The sequence below is a fragment of the Petromyzon marinus genome, unplaced genomic scaffold (assembly GCF_048934315.1).
Source record: "Petromyzon marinus isolate PM22_M1 ecotype Great Lakes invasive population unplaced genomic scaffold, UKy_Petmar_22M1.pri1.0 PM_G_Scaffold_41, whole genome shotgun sequence".
Classification (NCBI taxonomy): domain Eukaryota; kingdom Metazoa; phylum Chordata; class Hyperoartia; order Petromyzontiformes; family Petromyzontidae; genus Petromyzon; species Petromyzon marinus.
In genome coordinates this window covers 1,950,816-1,959,459 of record NW_027422993.1, presented here as the reverse complement: position 1 = coordinate 1,959,459, position 8,644 = coordinate 1,950,816, and positions in this window count along the sequence as shown.

Sequence of the window (8,644 nt, the reverse complement as noted above, 5' to 3'; positions counted from 1 at the left end):
CTTTTCAGAACATAGATGGACTAGTCCTTCTAAATAAACTGCCAAATCGCTGCGTGTGGTGCTGACGTTTTTTTATAAATAAATACACCTTTTAAAATAAATTAATTATTGCAAACCAACACACCTGATGACGACCGTTTGTGTTATGGTTGAAACGTCGTGAGAATTTTTATTGTTTTATATATATTTTATTGTTTCCCTTCAGCGTGACTTTACCGAAAGAGCTAAGAATATGAATTACTGTAGTCACGAAAGCTTTAAGTCAAGTTTAAAATATATTAGCATACCAAAATTAGCATAGGTCAACCGTTGACCAATCGCTGCGCACCATCGCTGGAGACGCGCCCAGGTTTGCCTCTCGACCAATCAGATCGCTGGCCCTCCCTCCTCCCCACTTTGGCACGCTGCGACCAATCAGATCGCGGGAGGACGCTACCATTTTTAATGCCTTACACGCTGAAAGCCGCGCGCCCATGTGCGTGTGAGTGTTTAGTTTTGTTTTAATTATTTTAATCATTAAAGTTCGCGAGTGTCAAGATAAGCTACGTTGACTTTTCTTTTTAAAGCATTTTGTCAAGAGAACCGTTGTTGCTGCTGCTGTTGTTGTGAAAGGCCTGGTACACCCTGAGGCCTTGCCTAGACTAGGGCAGCCTTGATGTCACGTGGGTCCACACTCTTTGCGTCTTTCGGTAAAGTCACGGAGGTAGAAAATAAAATTTATTTATGATTTTATTTAATTACATTTTATTTTATACCTACGTTAAATTTAATTTAAATTTTTAATTAAGTTAATTGAAACTTATTTTATACCTACGTATTTTTTTATAAATGAATATTTTTTATAATTTAAATTAAATGTATTTTACGTTATACCTACGTTGAATTTAATTTAATTTTGTAATAAATAAAATTTTATTTCATACATACGTTAAATTGAAAATTTTTATAAATTTAATTTATTTAAATTCATTTTATACCTACGTTTAATTTAAATTTTTAATAAATTACATTTAAATTGATTTTATTTTATACCTACGTTAAATTGAATTTTTAATAAATTACATTTATTTAAATGACATTTATTTTATACCTACGTTAAATTAAATTTTTAATAAATTTCATTTACATTTATTTTATACCTATGTTAAATTTTTTAGTAAATTTATTTCATTTAAATTTATTTTATACCTACATTAGATTAAATGTTATTTTAATTAAATTTATTTTATTTTATACCTACACATGTACAGTCATTTTAACTGCTCTGACTGCTACAAGCTAAGTGCGGCCTGGAATCGTATAATTAAGTAATACATTTTACAATTACAATTCCTTATAGAGGAACCCCATACTAATGAACTGACTACGTATCTATATAATTAAAATACCACACGCAGATACCGCAAAAGCGGACCCCATTGTCAATGATATAATTTGATGCACGTACAGCAGTTGCACGTACAGCAGTTGCTGTACGTGCATCATTAAAATTACACCGATTGCAAAACGTCACCAAAGACACAATTTTAATTTGACCCCCGGGTCTGATCGCGTTAACTGTGCAGTGGGTGGGGGTCGAGAGGTTACTTGCACGTGTGTGCAGCTTGTTGAATATTGACGTGCGATGACTTGTGGAGAGGAAGAATGATAATGATGGCGATGCAAGTCTTGAAGTCTGACGCTGTTCTCCGAGTCGTGTAGCCTACCGCGTGCGACTTTGGGGATTGCGTAATGTCATTTTAGTTTCCTCTGTGGAACTTTTTATTTCGTTGATCCTAACGATGTAACTTAACGTACGGCGGGCTTGGGAGCGGCGTTGAAGATGTGTTTTGGCGTTACACCAACCAGCACCTTTGCATTCAGAAGTTGGAGGTGCTTTGATTGTTACAGCGAGAGGTGAAATCGTCACCGCCATGGGTTTAAGTGGGCACGGAGCCCGTCAAGGGAATGGGTAGGTAGAGGAATGGGGTTGGAGAGTATACACAACTTGTAGTTCTAGTAATTTCAACAATTTATGGGCATGCGCATCATTAACAGTATCCTGATTGATGAGCAAAACAAAACCGCAATTTAATCGTGAATCTATTGTCATAAATGAGTCCGAAATATCAATAGTCATGCTCAAAACCGCATTCCTATTATTAAAAATCATTGTACCCCCCATTCATGACAATTCCAGTGTGGTCATTATGATGCTCAGAATTACACTTATATTCTCAGAATCATGAACATTTATTAAAACAGCAGTGTGCTCAAAATGCTCATTTAACAATTGCAACATGTACACAATCAATTCCAACATTCTAATAAAAGTAAGTCCTATGTATCGTGGTGTTTTCATGCTTATACATTATTGCGCGCCCCCCAAAAAAAATATACAAAAGTGTATTTTTATAATGTTTGCACGGTGTACAGTCTGGAAATTACCCACATGGCAAATTTCAAGCTTGGTGCATGTCAGGAAGTACGCTAAACATTTTGAACACATTCACAACTTTGCCTTTGATACATATGGAGATTAGTAATAAATTGTTAATTTAACTACTTTCATGTTGACGGATTGGAACTACGAATAGCACTGTCTCACCACGGGGCTTATCGCGTGGTATCTGGGCACTTTATTTGAAACGTAAACCCCACAGTTTGTGAGTACAATTCCTCGCAAGTTGCGTCCACAGAGACAGACAGACAATGACGTTTCTAGGTAAGAGTAAGAAATGAATCTACGTGTCGAGGAGAGACGAGAGAGCCAAGAGGTCACCTCGGGAGACGGGGCGGCGCGTCAACCTTAGTCACGTGACTGAAGGAGTGTGGGCGTGCCGTGCGTACGTGTGTGTACTGTGTGTGTGTGTACTGTGTGTGTGTACTGTGTGTGTGTAACGTGTGTGTGTACTCTGTGTGTGTACTGTGCGTGTGTGTGTGTGTACCGTGCGTGTCGTGTGTGTGTGTACCGTGTGTGTGTGTACTGTGTGTGTACTGTGTGTGTGTGTGTGCCGTGTGTGTGTACCGTGTGTGTGTACTGTGCGTCTGTGTACTGTGCGTGTGTGTGTGTGTACCGTGCGTGTGTGTGTGTACCGTGCGTACGTGTGTACCGTGCGTGTGTACCGTGCGCGTGTGTGTACCGTGCGTGTGTGTGTGTACTGTGCGTGTGTGTGCGTGTGTGTGTGTGTACTGTGCGTGTGTGTGTACTGTGCTTGTGTGTGTAACGTGCGTGTGTGTGTACTGTGAGTGTGTGCGTGTGTGTGTGTACTGTGCGTGTGTGTGTACTGTGCGTGTGTGTGTACTGTGCGTGTGTGTGTGTATCGTGCGTGTGTGTGTACTGTGCGTGTGTGTGTGTACTGTGCGTGTGTGTGTGCGTGCCGTGCGTGTGTACTGTGCGTGTGTGTGTGCTGTGCGTGTATGTCGTGCGTGTGTACCGTGTGTGTGTGTACTGTGTGTGTGTACTGTGTGTGTGTGTGTACTGTGTGTGTGTAACGTGTGTGTGTGTGCTGTGCGTGTGTGTACCGTGTGTGTGTATGTACTGTGCGTGTGTACTGTGCGTGTGTACTGTGAGTGTGTGTGTGTACTGTGCGTGTGTGTCGTGCGTGTGTGTGCACCGTGTATGTGTACTGTGCGTGTGTGTGTGCACCGTGTGTGTGTACTGTGCGTGTGTTTACTGTTCGTGTGTACCGTGCGTGTGTGTGTACTGTGTGCTGTGCGTGTTTGTGTACTGTGTGTGTGTATACTGTGTGTGTGTACTGTGTGTGTATACTGTGTGTGTGTGTGTACCGTGTGTGTACTGTGTGTGTGTACTGTGTGTGTGTGTAACGTGCGTGTGTGTGTACCGTGCGTGTGTGTGTGTACTGTGTGTGTGTGTACTGTGTGTGTGTACTGTGTGTGTGTAACGTGTGTGTGTGTACTGTGTGTGTGTGTACTGTGTGTGTGTAACGTGTGTGTGTAACGTGTGTGGACGTAGTCTAGCGGTTAGTGCACTGTACTACGAACATAACGACCCGAGTTTGATTCCCGCTCACAGCCAACACCCAGTGACGATTATTTGAACCGGTTCTGGGCCTCCCCTAGGTCGACTCAGCCTCAAATGTGTGTGTGTGTGTACGTACACACAATAATGTCCACGTTGTTGTTGCTGAGTTCACGCACCCAAGGGAGGGGGCAATGGAAAATGAATATAAATCAACTTAAACTCCATCCCCGCTCTGTGACGTCACCACTCAGCATGACCTCATCGGCGTGAACTGCCAGCGGGAGGTGTACCTCGCTAGTGACGTCATGTCACCAAGGTATTCACACTCCCTCAACCCCGTCCACAGCGCTCTTGAGCGTGACGTCACCTCCCCTTGGGTCACTGCAGATATCAATCCAGTGGCAATCCTTATTTGGGCAAAGCTACGCCCAGTTACGGCGGTTCATTAACATAATCTATCCGTTGAAGCCGTCGGGTTAAGCAGCCACGCCCCATCCCTCGACATATGGCCAGTTAACATTAACATAATTTATTCAGTTACAGAGCTGCTCATGGGAGGGGCGTGTCTCTTACCCCGGAAGTGACGTCACGTTACCTGCTTACCCGCGTGACGTCGCGAGGTAACAGGAGGCTGCCGATCCACGCTTGCACTGAAATCCGAGGTGAGAAATTCTCATGGTGGTGCTGGTGGTGGTCTTTGTTGTTGTTGTTTACCAAGGTAGAGCCTCTCTCTCTCTCGTAGGGATGTCAGTTGAGTAGCAACGAGCATGGGAATCGATGTCCAGGTTGGAACTTTACAACGCGGGGCCTAGCCACGCAGGGCCTTGCCTCCTGCCCTCGCCTGATTGCATTCACTTTAATTATCTCGCTTAAGTTCAATTTGTTTTCACCCGGCTCGCCACTTTGTAACTTTGTTTTATTGTAAATATTCACGCAGTTTTTATTTTTTTCACCAGGCCAAGCCCGCTTGAGCTGCTATACCGCTCTTGTTATCAGAAGCGACCTGCCCACAACAACACAAGGTGAGGCTTTGTCAACGTGTGTGAATGTTTTGACTTAAAACTTTGGTGACTGTAGGAATTAATATTCTTGGTTCTTTCGGTAAAGTCACGTAGATAGAAAATTAAATCAAAATAACAGATAATAAAAATAATTTAAAAAATTGTAAATAAAGCTAAAAAAACTGACGTCGTTTTGATCGCAACACAAGTAGTCTTTATTTAATGTAATTGTATTATCAGTTATTGTTATTTTCTATCTACGTAACTTTACCGAAATCAACAAGAATACGTGTGTCAATGTCTATCGGTCAAAGACGCTATACGGAGAGACACGCAAACTCCAAATATTCAGCAGGCATCAGGGTCGGGATCGAACCCACGACTTCCTGTATACCAGGTGAGGTAGTTAACATCTCACCACGGAGAGAGACACGCAAACTCCAGTTAGCCTCGGCTGTGTTCGTTGATCCTCAATTAATTACTTGGTGGAGTAAGGAAGCATTCATGCCAAGCAGATGAAGGTGGCCAGGCATGATTCTAGACACGTCACCGCCTGTTTACTCAGTGACAGTGTACAGTTTGTGTTTGCAGTAACGTCTATTAACTCTGTTGAACACGGAGGTTATATCATAACAGTAGTTTACTTTTGTTTTCCTCTGGAACTCTTTATAAGAATGGAAACAGGGAGTTTACACAGCACGCACATGCAGCGGAAGTCGGAACTGTTCATCCCAGCATTCAAGGACATCTGAGCCTGGATTCACACCTCTAAGTTGCAATTGAACATTAATTTATGAATTTCTGCATAACACAAATAGTATTGTTTTCAACACCCTTTGCTATGTCAGCTGAATTTAGCTCTCATAAATATTCCTTTTGAAGCCAAACAGCTGAATTTGTGTGCTCGGAGTTTTTGGTGAACATTCATTTTGAAGATACGAGGGCTTCCAGGCATGTTTATGACCATTTGCCCTCTCATTGTGTGCCATAACAGCCCTGTGATGAATTTGGGAAACGTTTTTTCTACATCCTGAATATATGAATAAGTATAGACGTGTAAGTCACATGTGACTATATATGCATTCCTCTGTGCCTCGATACTGTCATGTAGATGGTGTGGATATTATTTTTTTCTGTCTGCAGCTGACGCTTCCTCTGACGCTTCCTCCGCAGAATTGGTCTGATGGAGCAAAGGCAGTCAGCGCAGCTCGGTAGGACAAGGCTCCAATGCGACCGGTGTGCATACAGCACGGATCGTACTGGAGATTTGATACGGCACCAGAGAACTCACACAGGAGAGAAACCCTTCAAGTGCAATGTGTGTGAGAAGGCGTTTGCACATTCATCTACTCTTGTAGCACACCAGAGAACACACACGGGAGAGAAACCCTTCAAGTGCAGTGTTTGTGGGAAAGCATTTTCACGGTCACCTGCTCTTGTAATACACCAGAGAACACACACGGGAGAGAAACCCTTCAGGTGCACTCGGTGCAGGAAGGCGTTTGCACAGTCACCACATCTTATAGAACACCGGAAAACACAGAAGCATCAGAAGATCCACAAGGAGTGGAGTCTGAAATCAGCTTGTGAAAGTCAAAGTGCCACCATGAGCCCATCCCTCATGAAACACGAACCGGAAGAAAATCCCAGCGTGGACACTTTTAAAGGTATCAAGGTGAAATATGAAGAGGTGATGGCTGAAGAGGAAATAAGTGAAGGTGAAATGTGAAGAAGTGATGGTGAAGAGGGAAGAAGTGAAGGTGAAATGTGAAGATGAAGATTCAACTCCAAAATGGGACCTTCACATCGATGGAGGCAACGTGAAGCAGGAGGAGAATTCTGACTGTGAGGCAGAGTGAGGCAACTCTCAGCAGTTTTAGATTTGAAGTTTTTGTGACTGCAAGGATCCATACTATTTGGTTCTCTTCGGTAAAGTCACGTAGGTAAAAAATAAAACAACAAAAAAGGCCATTTGTGTTGTGGCCGAAACGTCGTGATTTTTTGTTTTATTTTTTTCCTACGTGACTTTATCGAATAGAACCAAAGAGTATGGATCCCAGCAGTTTGTGGAAGTGTGGGTGGACTTACTCCTAGACAATACAACGTCAAGTGGAGACCCGGTAGATGTGTAAGCCAGAGACGATGTCGCTACAATAGATGCACCTTTGTCACAGGCCTTTAATGACTAGAATGTGAAGTTGAACACTCAGCTCCTAGGTTCAACCTACATGGTAAGAGCGGCCAGTCTTTGTGGACCTGTGGGTTGGGTTGATCTCTAACCAGGAGCGAGAGCCAATAAGCTCCCAAGCATTCACTATTTTATCAATTGCATTTATATAGTGCCTGCTTAATCGCCTCTACGTGACTTTACCGAAAGAACCAAGGAGTATGGATCCCTGCAGTCACAAACTTCAAATCAAGATTGTCTCAGCAACTCAGAGTTTTGTATCTCGTTTCAGACACTCGAAGAGCATCCCCAAGTAGCAGCTGCCCCTGTGTGGCACAAGGTGGTGGCCCTGCACCGGCCTGCATGTGAACAAGAGCCTGTCAGTAGGGGGCGTTGGTTGATCTGGCATCTTAGCTGTGTAGTTTGTAGGTAATTTTTCGATTTAAAGCTTTCGTGACTGCAGGGATTCATCTTCTTGGTTCTTTCGGTAAAGTCACGTAGAAGGGAAATAACATAATAAAAATGAAACGAAATAAAATTCTCACGACGTTCGCAAGAAGCCGAAACGTCGTGAGAATTTTATTTGATTATTTTATTATCTTATTATTTCCCTTCTACGTGACTTTGTAGGTAATGTTTAGAATGTTATCAATTTTGACCGAGACGCCAGCGTGCAAATGGCAATAGTACGTTGTACATACACTGTTAAGTAGACGGTGCATATTTTTTTAAAAATAGCTTCTTGTTAATGCGATGTAACGTGATGCAGTATATTTCACTGCAGTAATTCAATTTTGTTAAAATGCCTGTCAATAATTTAGAATGAATACTTGTCTGATTGTGCGTGTGCATGTAAGTCTGAGGGTCAAACATTGAATAAGTGATGTTAGGACAAAGTGCGTGTGTGTGTTTTGGAAGTAACCTGTACAGAGAACTCAGGTGAGACCCGTTGTTCTTGTGATACAGGTCAAAGGGTATTTTTGTGTTTCACGAAACGTCGGCCTCTGAAGCAACTCATTGTCTTTGAAATAGGGAGCACGCTCGGATCATTCATCAGTTACAAGGCATACCACTTACAAGTTACACGTATAGGAGGAGGTACATTCTCTACAACACGAATTGTAGTTTTGTGTTACGTGTTGACGTCGATTTTGTCTAACTAGGGCTATAAATGCCTTTTGCTGATTCACGTCTGGATGTTCGTATCTATCGGTTGAAGCAAACCCCACTGCTGTTGTTGAGACGCTGTGCACCAATAAGGGTCCAAGCATTTTAGGGCCTTCGGCCAGGAAAGTCACAACATTTACGGCACACGAAGGACGCATTCACGCAAGCGCCCCGTGCTCCGTTTTGAAGTTTTAAAATGAAACATCTTTCAATTGTGTTGTGTTTTGAATTAGATTATTTTATTTCTTCATTAAAAGCTTGTATCAATTTACATCTGGAAGACTTCGTTGAAAAGGACATTTCGCGTGAATTTTCCCTCGTTAAGTAGACAATGGCCTTGCTGGG